We start from the raw sequence: 15,309 nt of genomic DNA, 5'->3' as shown, positions 1-15,309 counted from the left end.
TGTAAATACAATAATTGACTAATAATTTTCTTGTAACAATTCCCAAACACCAATTTAACCATTTCCATTTTGTACATGCAATAATTTACAAAATTTACCAATAATTTTCTTGTAACAGTTACCAACACCTTGTTCCATTAGAAAAGACTTCCATGAGAAATACCATTGGTTGTCCCCGAAGAAAAAACAACTAACCTTTACAGTCAAGACATTAAAAACGCCTCATTATACAACCAAAAATATATTTTTTATTTTATCTTTTATTAAAAATGAAAATATTCTTTTACATTTTAAAAACATTTACCCGTCTCTTTCTCAAAATTATGAAATTTATGTATTTAAAAAATAAAATAAATTCGAATAACCATACTTTAATTCCTTCACAGCAACAAAATACCACACAGAATTTAATACCCATCCATACACTAAAGACTCCTAAAATTCATCTACTATGTTTGACTTGGGTACGATTTTAAGAACTTCCATGCTCTCAAAGTAAAAGAGCTCGAGTTCAAATCTCATTACGTAATTTCTTCTTCTGTACCTTCTCCTTTGTTTTAATTTTTTCTTTGAAAGTTCAACATTTTCACGGGGAATGTTTTGATTTTTTATTTGTTTTTAATTTTTCTCGGGGAAATCGATCATACATACGGAATACTTTGAGAATCGAACCTGGCACAGCTGGATCACTGCATGCACATCATAACCTTTTACATAATTGGGCGGGGACAGGATGATCCATTACATGTTTTGGCGTGACAGTTGTATTCGACCTGAGCACATTTTCTCTGTTTTGCCTGTTTTACCTCGACCGTGGCTTCGGCCTCGGGGAGGGGGCGGTGACGAGAATTTTGTAGGGTTGGGAAAAGAAATAGGGTTCAAGGTGGGAGGAGGAGGCGCCCGCACTGTGGGTTAGGTATGAGGAATCTGAAAAAAAGTTCAAGCTAATTCTGGTTTGAGCTTTTTTGTACTGTTATGGCAAGTAGGATTTTAATGGGTTTTTGAATTTTTTGTCTTGTTTTGCTAAAGCAAGCTGTTTGATGGTTGTTTTTCTTATTTTTTAGGGCTAAATAATCCTGTTTAAATTATATATAATCTCTGGAGCCAGGAGTGTAGTTGTTGCTTAGAATTAGAGCCTTATCACATACTTTGTTCCTTGAATTGGTGTGCATTTATCATATAAGTAATTTTAGTTAAATGTTTATTTCCTTTTGAGGTGTTAGTAGAAAAATTGTGTTCAGATTTTGCTTGCATTCGATGTGATAGCATGGAAATTATCAGAGATTACTTTGCCCTTGCTTTATAGGGCAGAACTCGATGTTTGCCATTCATTTTGAGTAAAGAGCAGTGAAGAGAAGTATATAAAGTTTGATTTCTAATTGTATATCTTGAAGTCTTGTGAATATTTCTCGCATTTGAAGTCTGAACAGAAAAGTGGTTTTAGTTGTTCGAGGTGTTAGGAAAGAAATTCGAGTTTAAAGTTTGCAATTTTTTTTTCTTAATTATAATTTATTGCTGTCATAGATTTTCGTGATATTGCCTTCTCGAGGTGTACATCGTGAGTGCGTTTTAGTTGGCGTTAATGCAAGCATGTCACGGCTGAATTTACTCAGAAATTGCAGAGGAATTTTCTGTATGGCCAAAATTGAATGCAATATATGGTAGAGGAGCGATTTTTATTTTTCACTCTGGAATGCCGCTTTAACAAAATAAACATATGCTTTCCTATTCATGTGCACGCTCACCTGTGCTTTTCTATTGTCATAAGTGTTAGCTCAGCCGATTGAACCGTTTGCCCAATGCATGTTGCATTGCTTCTTCCTTTTCTGAGAAGACACTTAGTCTCAGAAGAGTTACGATTAAAAAGGAATCTTGGTAAATTTTGAGCTTGGCTTTCACTTTCATGATGATGGTTTTTGGTTTCTCTATTTTCTCAATTTATGGGTCGGTTTATGAGTGTCTTTTTAGTGGTAGTAGCACCGTAACGCAATCTTATAGGTTAAAGTATTAGGTTTACCTTCAGTAAGGCGAATGGTTCTAGTTTTAGTCTTTGGTGGGGTATGTTTGTAGCCCCATCGCTGATCGCATTCTTGTTTGAAACATGAAGTCTATAAGCTTTAGGCTTGCCTTCCCCCACAAAAGCTTTACCACAAGCAGCTTCTAATATAATGAGTGTTAATTTTTCATCAATTGTTGTTCTATGTTGCAACTATTACTTCATCAATATCCGATATATCCAATAGCATCCAATTTAACAATTTCCACTTCTTCTCTTTAACCAATATTTAACCGATGACAATAGAACAATAGTAGATAGAACAAGTATTCAAATACACAATGAAAGACAGTCAAGAGACCAGAGACACAATATTTGGTCAATGACCAAGGAAAAACCCCTCAAAGGGGAAAACCTTTGCAAATCTTCTTCTATTAGATTGTCTGAACAAGTATTCAAATACGCAATGAAAGACAGTCAAGAGACCAGAGACACAATATTTGGTCAAAATGACCAAGGAAAAACCCCTCAAAGGGGAAAACCTTTGCAAATCTTCTTCTATTAGATTGTCTTCAAATCTTCAGTAAAGAGGACATCATCCAAGCGTCAAAGTTTAACTTTGACTAGCCAATATCCAAAACCAATATACAATATTCAATCAATCTTATGTCAAATCAATATACCAATGTCAATATGATGAGGAAGAGTCAACTCTTGTCAACTGTTGAATCTGAAAAAAGTCAACAGCAGTTGAATGCCCTAACCAGTGAAGTCAACAGCAGTCAAATCATGGTCAAATCTGCTTCAATTTAATTCAGTCAAAGTCCAGTCAATGCAGCCTCTTTTGCTGGTCAAGGATCAGTCAAAACAGCGCCAAAAACTTTGGTCCAACTTGGTCAATGGAGAGAGAAAAAGTACAGCTCTGTTCTGCGGTCAACAGCAGTCAAACTCCTCAAAATGCCTCAGTTTTAGAGCCCAAAAATGAGGCCTGATGGGACAGACTTTCTCCAAGAAAATCGAAGTAATATGTCTCCTTTTGACCTTGGTCAACGCTGGTCAAACTTCAACTGCAGAAAAGTCAACACTGGTCAAAAGTGGTCTAGCTGCTTCAGAATTTTGTCCTTCCTTCCTCATTGAATTCGGCCTCCTTAATCAGATCCAGAACCCAAGAAAACCAAGCCAAACCTGTTAAACTCACATGGAATGTAAATAGCGAAATAGAAAAATAAGCATTCGATTGCATTTATTATTGACATGATATACATTTATAGTACATGGTGTGACTCTTGGATTCATCTTCCAAGTGGTCTCTTGGACTTCGGTGGCTGTTCACATTCCGCACCAACCCATAGAAGATTAGGGGTCCAACGTTCCCCCCTTAATCCGAAGGGGTATGTATGAGTCCAAGAAGAGAGCTGTAATACAAATGTGCAAAAATGCATGGCAGCACTAGGCTGAATGTGCTCTTTGAAATGTTGGTATAAGGGGGGTGGTTTAAGGATGGCCACCAACACTGGAACGCTTAGTGGAGTACCCGAAACTCTTCCAAATCTGGCATGAAGCTGAGGTCTTCTGCTAGAGGAAGTGCTCATGTTTTGAAGAGGGAAACCTTCAACCTTGAAAGGGAGGTCTCACCCCACCTGAAAAGGGAGAACCTCACCTAAAAAGGGAGGTCTCAATCTGTGATGGTTTAAGGATGACCACCAACTCTGGAATGCTTAATGCAATTCTTGGAACTCTTCCAAAACTGGCAAGAAGCTGAAGTCTTCTGCTAGAGGAAGTGTCCCCAATTCTTTGAAGAGGGAGAAGCTTAACCTAAAAAGGGAGGTCTCAACCCCACATAGATGGTTTAAGGTTGATCACCAACCGAAGGCATGCTCAGGGGTATCTTTGTCTCTGGCTATAACTCTGAATCTGGTATGGCAGGTTGTGGCTCATGCTCGCTTGATGTGGCTTTGAAGCTTGTATATGACCATCGTTTCCCCCTTGTTAGATATAAGGTGAGAAGATGGCGAAAACTCAACTGCAAGACTTTTCAATATTCGAGAACAAATCCTGTTGTATGAGTGAAGCCCATTGCCAAAAAGCAATCCATCCAAGATGAATATTTGTTCTTGCAGGAGGCTTGTTTTTGAAGTATCTGTGTGAAGAATGAGTACACTGACCACAATGATTGCACGGATGAAGATCAAAACAATGATCTTTCATATGGCCAACTCAGTCACAATGTTGGCATTTAACAACTTTTGGTTGTCAATGTGGAGGAGCATTATCTGGAATAGCTGAAGGTGAACTGTCATGAAGAAACCCAACACTATGGAATTGAATGGGCTTGGAAATGCCCACTTGTATTCTCAGCGCATTAAAAATAAGAGAAGACTCCAAGTACTAGAAAAGACTATGAAAGGTCTTAATAAGTGCCAGTAAAAGGCCTTGGTTTGAAATCGACAAAGAGCTTTTAGCTACCGAGCTGAGGGGGACAAAATAACGCCTCCTATATATCACCAGATCAAAATTTGTTGCGAGGAAAGATTTTAAAATGACATTGACAATATAACTCACAATTAACACTTTAAATTCCACCCTCTTACACCAATAGAAGCTCACTAGTGTGGTCAAATTCAAATTCCTTCAACATCTCAAAGTGAGGGACCACTTCAAAGTTTTTTTGAGCTTTCCTTGGAAAAATTTGAGTTTCGGCCTCCTTTCTTTTCAAAAATATCAACTCAAAGTGATAGGCTAATGACATATAAGGATTGATTCCCTTGTTAAAGCTAAAGGGTCGAGCAACATCAATGGTGCAGAAAATTTTGTTCAAAAGCTTCCAACACCTCCGAGAGCTTCAAGAGTATCTTTCTAGAAATGTTTGTAAGCAGAATAGCGTTGGTGGAGCTTGTATCCTTGATCATGTTACGCAACTTATTGCGATGCTTCTTTATTGACATCAATTCAAATCTGAGAGATAAACTTTAGTATTGGAAAAGTAAACATGGCATACACACGTCATCTTCATTCATTACCATTTCTCTTCTATTGACCATCCCGTTGTGGATCACACAGGTTCATAATCCATATATGTCAAAATATATGTCATTGAAAACTTTAAAGAACACCAACATGGTTTTCAAGGAAAGAACTCAACGCATACCACAAACCACTTGCATACTAGGAGGTGGAGAGGACGACAAAGCCCTCAGTTGCCGACGCTTCTTCCAAGGAGGACGGGGATACCAGAGAAGCAGAGCTTGCTTTTAACATCCATCTTACAATTTTGTGAGCACGACTATGCAATAACACGTTGGATCAGTGTTGCAGGAAACGTCCCCCCCCCCCTTGGATCAAAACCTTGATCTGCGATCCGTATGGATGCGTGGGGGAAGCGCCGTCCGAAGTGCATTTCGGAAAAACCAAAATGCATTTCGGGCTGATAAACACGCTTCCTGGAAATTTCTGAAGCATGTGATCGAAATGCGCTTCGGATGATGCTTCAGCTGTACGAAGCGTCAAGCTTCGGAGTGCGAAGTGTACGGATCGCGAGCTTCCTCCATGTTTTTTTTTGTATGAATTTTTTGAGCGATTCTAGGATGATGATGATCGTGTTGAGATGCCACCCCCATCTGGTCCCTTGGTTCCTAGGTTCCATGGTTCAACACCAACAACAGGGGGTTCTTCTTCATCAGTTTCAATGCCACAACTTCCATAGGCACCATCTTCTTCATTGCCACCACGTGGAGGCTCGCTGCCATGTTCTCTTCGTGGTGGAAGGAGGAGAGATTAGTAGATATATTCACAATTTACTGCTTTTGTCATAGATTAATCATTAGACTTGTAGGCTTGTGAATTTGAACCTTTTTGCTTGGCGGTGACCAAGTGACCTATTTTGTAAACATTATTAATTTGAATTTTGGACATGAAAAATGTTGACAGTTGCTCACTTGCTAGATAAATCATTATATGCTTTATGTTTTATGTTTTATAATATGCTTAAATGTTTTATGTTTTATAATATGCTTAAAAATTCGATGTATGTTTGTAATTGCTAGAATATAGATGGTTGATGCTCGAATAATTAATCATTGATGTACATACTAGTAACTACAATGGAATCGTGTATGCCATATCTATCTTGATTTATGCAAAAATATGCATGTTTTCATGTCTTTTACAACTAATTTGGTATTTGGGATGTTTGTTTTGAATATAAATACAAAAAAATATATATAATATATATATATATATATATATATATATATATATATATATAGCAGATGCTTTGCTTCCTAGCTTTTGGAAAATGACGCTTCTGCGTCCCCGCTTCCAAAAAACGTCCCCGTTTCGTCCCCGCTTCGTGCAACATTGCGTTGGATCCAAGGCATTGATTAAATGGATCAACTTTTGAATATGGGTTTCCCTCAAGCGATGGCAACTCAGTCTCTTGCTTCTACTCTAAAAGCCACTGAATGGATTCTTAACCAACGGTCCGAGAGCCAGAAAGTAGACTTCTCCATAAACACAGGAATTGAAGCAAATGACTGATTATTTCATTTTCAGTTCCCACACAATTGTCGCTGGAACGCTTAACTGTCTGCAAATTTCCATCGCACCGGAATCATGCTGCAAGTCCCATGCAAGGGAAGAAGGCTTTCTAACTCTAGACAAGCGGTAAACTGTCATAGATGCTGCAACATATAGTCACGCTGGAACTTAGGATAGAAAAGGTTGATTGAAGGCACAAAAACCCTAAGGCCCAGACCTTTATTTTGCAGAGGCAGGAAAGAAGAATGGACATGGCTTGGTGGAAGATCGTAATGCCTTTATCCGCATTTTTTTAAAGTCAAAAGTATCATCAACAATGAAGGTGAGTGTGATATTTTGACTGATAAGAGTCTATTTGCAAGGAGATTCAGAGAGATGGGAGTCTCGTCCGAGATATTTCGCCTTAAATTGAGCGATCCACAGATACGAGAATGGCATGGATGCTTGGAACTGCTTGTGCTTTTTTTTGTTGAAGGAAGCCAACCTATCGAGCAAGATGACCCAAAATGGGAAATGTATATCAGAGACTAGAGGGAATCATTGAGTGGAGGTGATGTTGTGTGTAGATTATTGGGATTCTGTACTTATTACCGTTTCTATCATTATCCAAACACCACCCGTTTAAGAATTAGCCATAGGACAGTTGAGAGGCGTTTTGGAGGTTGCTAAGATAAGGTTCGACTCACTGACAAAGAAATGACTACCAGGAGACTATTCAAGTCGACACCAGAACTGTGATAGGTAAATAAATGCAATGCAGGAAAGAATGACACTGAAGAAAGAGCGTTAGGGTTTTGAAGAGCGTTTCTTGGAAGCTCACTAGAACGTTAACCTCTACGCCTTAGTTGCTAACCAAATGCATAAAACAACGCAGATTCTACAACGTTCTAATTAAAAATACCCTTCCAAACTGTCCATCTCAAAATCGGAAAACAGGTATCCACCGTCCAATCCTATGTTGCTGAATGAATCCCATAAATTTACCATCGAAATGCATAAAATTCAACGATCTGACATTTAAAATTCTAGTCTCTGCATCAATTTTCACGACATTATAGCGTAACACCAATGTGGGAAAAATACACGTGAGAAAACCTTGAAACCTTACACAAATAGCTAGAGACACAGAGATGCGCAGGTTTACATAGGGCACAAAAACAAATGGCTCACAAAAGATTGAGCAGATTATGAACGTACCTGCTCTGATACCATGTTAAACTCACATGGAATGTAAATAGCGAAATAGAAAGATAAGCATTCGATTGCATATATTATTGACATGATACACATTTATAGTACATGGTGTGACCCTTGGTTTCATATTCCAAGTGGTCTCTCAGACTCCGGTGGTTGTTCACATTCCACACCAACCCATAGAGGATCCCAATCATCAAAAGTCAAAGAATGCCAAAGAGAGAGGTCAAAGATGCCTCCAAACCCTCGCACATGTGAAGAAGAATAGAGCCGCCTTTAACTTGTACGAACCAAACAATTGAAGAGAGAAGAAGAATGTGTGTTGTGTGATGTCCAAATGAGGCAAGAGGGTACTTATATTTATATGCAACTTGAGGGGTGTCATTTTGTCCATGAGATGTGTCGTTTGACTAGAGGCTGACGTTGATAATTTCGTATTTGTGGGCTTGACCTAAAAAATCCACTTTTCCTTATCCGAATTGAGTGCTTCAAAAGTCAATTTTGGTCCTCTGGAAAAGAGGAATTCAATGCAATGATTATCTCCATCAAATGAGTTGTCCAAAGAAATGTTATCAGAACTAGACTGGAGCCGGTGGAACTGGCCAGTTTGGCTGTTTTCGGCCCAAAACCGGTCTGAAATGGGATTCTGAACCGGAATTGGCCGGTTCGGTACTGAACTAGACTATTCCACCGAACTGGCTGGTTCAGGACCGGTTTTGTTTTGTTTGTCCCTTCCCAAGACAATGTAATTTTTTTGTCCTTTTTTTATTTTTGATTTTTCAATCGGTTGGCCCACATCTAATTCTCCCCTAGGCCAACCTAATATTCAAGCCTATGGTCCTATTATTGCTATGCATTTCATTTTGTTAAATTTTACGTATGTTCTATGCTTAGAGCAATTTATTTCAATTTTCACAGTAAGCTCAATATCTTTTCTAGATTAGCAATCACATCAGCATTACAGTGAACTGCAGATAGAACATAAACATAAATCGCAGAAGACAAGCCAAGACAAGAGGACATAAGATGTGGCGTTAGCCAGGGACAAACCCAATGTGGGGAAACCCTTGATCAATTCTTTTTATATGTTCTTCAATAGTTCAGCAGAGAGAGAGAGAGATAGTATGTTTACAATAGAAGTCAACACTTTGACTTATCTAGATAACAACATAGATCATCCCTAAGAAGATGATACATGAGATCAATTGAAGACATGCGGCTTCAAATGATTCTCCAAGGTGACTCCTTCACCTATCGTTGTGCTGCATTTGGTCATCATGTTGCACCTCACCATGCTGCACCATGCTTGCACCCATCGTTACTATGCTGCATCTCATGATGCTTCATTAATCATGACTGTACCCATCACTGTACTGCATTATGTGCCATTGCTGCACCATGTTGCCATACTGACCTATGTGTTGGCTGCATCTTGCTTTCTTGTTGTCCCTAGCTTGCTTGTTGTCTCTAGCATGCTTGCTGTTGCATGCTAGCTGTCATTTGCATGCTAGCTATAACATTGCATGCTTGGTGTACTGGCTGCTAAGAACCATACAACTGTCCCAATGTTAGTTAGTTGTCCCTTGCATGCTACTCTCCTTCGGAGACAGATGCTCTGGCTGTTCGGCAGTTCCTGGCAGTTCCGGCTGTTCCCAACAGTTCCGACAGTTCCAACCATTCCGGCTGTTCTCGACAGTTTCGGCAGTTCCAACAATTCCAACTGTTCTCAACAGTTCTGGCTTCTGCCCTCTGCGTTAGCTTTCTTGCCTGTTCCGGCAGTTCCTGGCAGTTTCTGCAATTCCAACTATTCCCGACAGTTCTGATAGTTCCGACAGTTCCCTGCAGTTCCGGCTTTTCCCGGCAGTTTCGGCAATTCCGGGTATTCCCGGCAGTTCCGACAATTCCGGCAGTTCTCAGCAGTTTCAGCTTTTCCCGACAGTTTTGCCTTCTACCCTCTGGATTAGGGCAGCGTTATCCCTTAGGATCTCTCCTCCTCCTAAAACCCAAAGACAAGTAGAGAGGAAGAGATCCCAAGTGTGTTGAAATGACTTGAAGGCCACCTCTATTTATACTAAAACATTGAGCACAAGTGGGGTTTATTTGGTTGCTGGACGACCTTGATGAATTGTCCCATAACACAAATAAATCCATATCTCCATGAATAATCATTGGAATCGGATGATCTTTAGATCAATCCTACACCTCTTGATGAGAGGGATCCAAGAAAAATATTAGTTTCCATTAATTAGATGACCCACATGGAGTTTGGCCCTAGTTGCCAATTTTAACACTCCCTCTCAACTAGGGAGAACTCCATCGGCTGATCCATATGTCCGACTGTACTATCTCTGCCATCATTGCCCTACACTGCTCTGCTCTGCTGAGCTCTCCTTAGCTTTGCTCTGCTCTGCTGAACTATGAAGAAGAATTAATCGAGAATGTCTCATACCATTCTCTACTGACCCGAAGTCAGTTTCATCTGAAGAGAGTGTGTCACATCACTCTTAATGGCCCGAAGTCAGTTTTATTGATCCCAGATCAATATCACAAGAGAGTGTTTCAAACCACTCATACTGATCCCAGATCAGTTTCATTGATCCTAGATCAATGGAGGTCATCCTAGCATAGGGAGTACAGTAGATACATCGATGCGTCCATCAATAGTACTACTATGGTCCCTAACCCCATTTCCCTACTCATTGATCAGAGGAGAGGTACTTACCATGAGTCCCAGATTGCATGGGTAGGATGCCTCGACGGGAGAACTAATCATCTTGTCCACAGGAGAACGAATCATCCTGCCCTAAAGTTGCCATGGGAGAACTAATCATCTCGACCCACAGGAGAACTAATCATCCTGTTTCACAGTTGCCACGGGAGAACTAATCATCCCGACCCACAGGTGAACTAATCATCCTGTTCCACAGTTGCCACGGGAGAACTAATCATCCTGTTCCACAGTTGCCACGGGAGAACTAATCATCCCGGCCCACAGGAGAACTAATCATACTGTTCCACAGTTGCCACGTGAGAACTAATCATCCTAGCGCACAGGAGAACTAATCATCTTGTTCCACAGTCGCCATGGGAGAACTAATCATCCCGACCCACAAGAGAACTAATCATCCTGTTCCACAGTTGCCATGGGAGAACTAATCATCCCGACCCATAGGAGAACTAATCATCCTGTTCCATAGTCGCCACGGGGTATCACAGGGGAAGGTTGAACCTGTCATCTTGTACATAGTGCACCACTAGGGGAGGGTGAGTGGCCCCGTGGTCGTATGTTGCTCCAGTAAGTACCCCAAGCCCTCCAAATCTCCCAGAGCTCAATGCATTCAACATGTAGGACCCTTACAAGAAGGTCTCTCAACGACTCCAAGTCGTTCGGGAAAGTCACAGATTTGACCTTTCCCCAGGGCTTTGACAAAATGTTTGCGACTTGTACATCAGTCTCAATGCGATGGAGCCTCCTCGCTCATCGACTTACTATATCCTAGATAAGGCAAGATCTGATGTCTATCTGCTGGAGCAATCATCGAATACGAGATTCCTCAATAATCAAATCCCCCCTCTGATTGTCACAGAGAATCACAGTGGTATTCATCATGTGTATAAACAGCTCACTTAAGAGCTTCTGCAACCATGCAACTTCACACGAGATCATACTCGTAGCTATGTATTCGGTCTCGGCGGTGCTTATAGCAACCGACTTCTTCTTCTTGATCATCCATGATATTGAATCAGAATCCAAAGAGAACCGGCACTGAGAAGTGCTCTAACGATCCTCCACACTGCCTGCCCAGTCAACATTCAAATAATCATGTAGTTTCATGTTTCCAGCAGTGTATCCCAATCCATGAGAGATTGTGCCCTGAAGATATCTCATAAGATTCTTGGCACCAATCCAGTGAGGCTCAACCAAGTATGAGCTCACCATGCTAACTGCAAAATATATGTCCGGATGGAAGTTCACCAAGAACATCAACGCAAATGAGTTTATGAAACTCAGAGGCATTTCCCAAATTTGGTTCGACATCACTACCATATAACTTTTGAAAGTTAAGATCCTCGAGGTAGTCACAGGCTTGCAGTTTATCATTCCACATCCGGAATCAAACTCCCTCTTACTTCTGCAAATGAGAGGGTGTGCACCTGTCAGAAATAGGTCGTCCTCATAAGGTGCCGGTATGATAGGTCTATCATCCACAACCTTCGGGTAATGGTTTGGATCAGTTTCACTCCTAGTGAATCTCAGCTTCATCAGACAGCTATCAATCCTCTCATACTACGCCTGGGGTGTTTTGCTTCAAGCCATAGAAGGCTTTCTTCCACCTATATACATGAGATTCCCAATCATGAATCTCAAACTCCTCGGGTTGTTCCAAACCTGTGGACTTGCTGTATGAGGGGAATGGTCCCCTTATAAGATTTTCCTTCGGTACATCTCAGACATGTACCTTCATGCTCTTCTTGAATTCAGGCATCCCTATCACCATCTGACTCACATCAGGTAGGGCCCCATAGGTAGACCTCCGGTGTTATAGATGTGATATGTCAATTGACATGATCCCCAATGGACCATCCTGCAACTTGATACAAATTGCCAACCTTGAACCCATGAGAAAAAGCATGTTTGAAAATTCTATTTTTTAACACGTATCTTTCCATCGATGAATGCCACCCTGAAACCTTTGACTTCCATTTCTGAGATGGACACCAGGGTTTTCTTGCGATTAGGTACATAAAAGAGATTCTTGTAAATGAATAGAGTTACCCTCATTCAATTGAGGGGTAACATTCCCTACACCCTTTCCGGGATAGGTGGCATCGACTTCAAGTATAATCCCACAGTTGTTTCCATCTCTACGAAATTCGAGAGAGCACCCTTCTATCCGATGGGGTGCCTTGAAGCACTATGATCAATAAGCCAGATTCCCAAAGAATCTGAAGGAGAGGGCCAATACAAGATAACACTTCTTTATCTTATCAGAAACAACATTTGGTTCTTCATACCTGGGGTCCCTTGCTTTCTCTGAAGAGTCGGTCGTTTCCTTGATGACGTGCATTATCTGTCATTCCTCTGATCATTGAAGATATCCCTGGAATTATTGTTATCATCATCAAGTGATGTGTCCCTACCTCAGATACTCCTTCGCATAATGGCCGAACTTATTACAACCAAGGCATCTGCCTTTCCTTCCACCCTTAGATCCGGGCTTTCCATTGAAGTGATCTTTAAGTAGGCCATTAGAAACTTCTGCTACGCCATTCTGATAATATTCTTTGCTTCGACTCCACCCTTGGTGAATTTGAAGAGGGATGAGGAATCCATTAATCGTTTTGTCCTTTCCCAACTGTCTTTGGTGATTGCTCTTTCACTCTTGCTTGGGCATTGTCTTCACCTCCGCTCTTATACCATGTTAAATTTTAGGTATGTTCTATGCTTAGAGCAATTTATTTCAATTTTCACAGTAAGCTCAATATCTTTTCTAGATTAGCAATCACATCAACATTAAAGTAAACTGCAGATAAAACATAAACATAATTGTAGAAGACAAGCCAAGACAAGAGGACACAAGATGTGGCGCTAGCCAGGGACAAACCCCAGTGTGGGGAAACCCTTGATCAATTCTTCTTATATGTTCTTCAATAGTTCAACAGAGAGAGAGAGATAGTACATTTACAACAGAAGTCAACACTTTGACTTATCTAGATAAGAGCATAGATCATCCCTAAGAAGATGATACATGAGATCAGTTGAAGACATGCGGCTTCAAATGATTCTCCAAGGTGACTCCTTCACCTATCGTTGTGCTGCATTTCGTCATCATGTTGCACCTCACCGTGCTGCACCCATCATCACTATGCTGCATCTCATCATGCTTCATTAATCATGACTATACCCATCACTGTACTGCATTATGTGCCATTGCTGCACCATGTTGCCATACTGACCTATGTGCTGGCTGCATCTTGCTTTCTTGTTGTCCCTAGCTTGCTTGTTGTCCCTAACATGCTTGTTGTCCTTTGCATGCTTGCTGTTGCATGCTAGTTGTCCCTTGCATGCTAGCTGTAACATTGCATGCTTGGTGTATTTGCTGCTAAGTACCATATGATTGTCCCAATGTTAGTTAGTTGTCCCTTGCATGCTGCTCTCCTTCGGAGACAGATGCTCTGGCTGTTCGGCAATTCTTGGCAGTTCCGGCTGTTCCGGCAGTTCCGGAAATTCCGGCAATTCCGACTGTTACCAGCAGTTCCGGCAGTTCCGACAATTCCAACTGTTCTCGGCAGTTTCGGCTTCTGCCCTCTACGTCAGCTTTCCTACATATTCTGGCAGTTCCCAGCAGTTTCGGCAATTTCGGCTATTCCCGGCAGTTCTGGCAGTTCCAGCGGTTTCGACAGTTCCGACTATTCTCGACAGTGCCAGCAGTTCCGGCTTTTCCCGGCAGTTCCGGCTATTCTCGGCAGTTTTGGCAATTCCGGCAATTCCCAGTGGTTTCGATAGTTCCAGCTATTCCCGACAGTTCTGGCTTTTCCTGACAGTTCCGGCAATTCTGGCAGTTCTAGCTTTTCCCGGCAGTTCCGGCTTCTACTCTCTGGATTAGGGCAGCGTTATCCCTTAGGATCTCTCCTCCTACTAAAACCCAAAGACAAGTAGAGAGGAAGAGATCCCAAGTGCGTTGAAATGACTTGAAGGCCACCTTTATTTATACTAAAACGTTGAGCACAAGTGGGGTTTATTTGGTTGTTGGACGACCTTGACGAATTGTCCCATAACACAAATAAATCCATATCTCCATGAATACTTATTGGAATCGGATGATCTTTAGATCAATCCTACACCTCTCGATGAAAGGGATCCAAGAAAAATATCAGCTTCCATTAATAAGATGACCCACATGGAGTTTGGCGCTGGTTGCCACATTTAACACATTTCCATCATTTTACTTAATTTTTTAACATTACCATGAAATGACTCAGGATGTTTGAGAGTGGTTCCAATCTCATTGGATTTCATACGGAGAAAGTAGAATTTTAAATTTCACTCAAAATCTAGTAGAATTAACAATTTTTTAGGATATCAGGATTGCAGGGATAGTAACATTTCCATTGGATTTTGTCATGTATGAGGGTAAGGAATAAGTATTTAATAAAGAGCACCATTCCCTCTATGTACTTTCATGTCAGTGGCAATGGTTGTCAAACTCCTCTATCATGACTCTACTAAAAAATTAAAAATTTACCCATCACTAAAACAAAATCTTGACTTGACATGCTACGCTTTTTCTATCTTATTATAATACTTAGAGGGTTATATTGAGGATGAAGATCCCAATATAGGCAATGATTGCAGACTTGGATGCTACTCATTCTTCAAATGAGGATGAGGAGGATGATCAGGATGATGATTCTGATGATGACATTGACAATTAGCACTTGTAGGCTGTAGTTGTAGTATTGTAGACTATAGTATCATACTATCATGTTATTTTGGACTATAAAGGCCTTTTAGAGCCCGTTGCTTGATGTTTTTTGGTTCAATGATGTTTTGCAATAAGTGTTGTTTTGGTTATATCCAC

At 40.7% G+C, this 15,309-nt stretch overlaps 1 protein-coding gene across 6 annotated transcripts in view; it reads left to right on the top strand.

The window, feature by feature from the left end:
• Positions 1-396: 396 nt before the first annotated feature.
• The window catches only part of LOC149194693 (uncharacterized), a 32,759-nt gene continuing 17,846 nt past the window's right edge, over positions 397-15,309 (top strand). For 4 of the 6 annotated variants that reach the window (XM_089405138.1, XM_089405139.1, XM_089405135.1 and 1 more), the window contains exon 1: positions 538-916. The gene's annotated coding sequence lies outside the window, so the exon portion shown is untranslated. The other 2 variants (XM_089405136.1, XM_089405137.1) reach the window with 2 other exon arrangements.

This window comes from Pinus tabuliformis, chromosome 2_2, assembly GCF_031772625.1.
Source record: "Pinus tabuliformis cultivar Carrire ecotype Pingquan chromosome 2_2, CPIR1, whole genome shotgun sequence".
NCBI lineage: Eukaryota > Viridiplantae > Streptophyta > Pinopsida > Pinales > Pinaceae > Pinus > Pinus tabuliformis.
The sequence above is the reverse complement of the archived record's forward strand: the minus strand, read 5'-3'. Positions and strand labels throughout refer to the sequence as shown.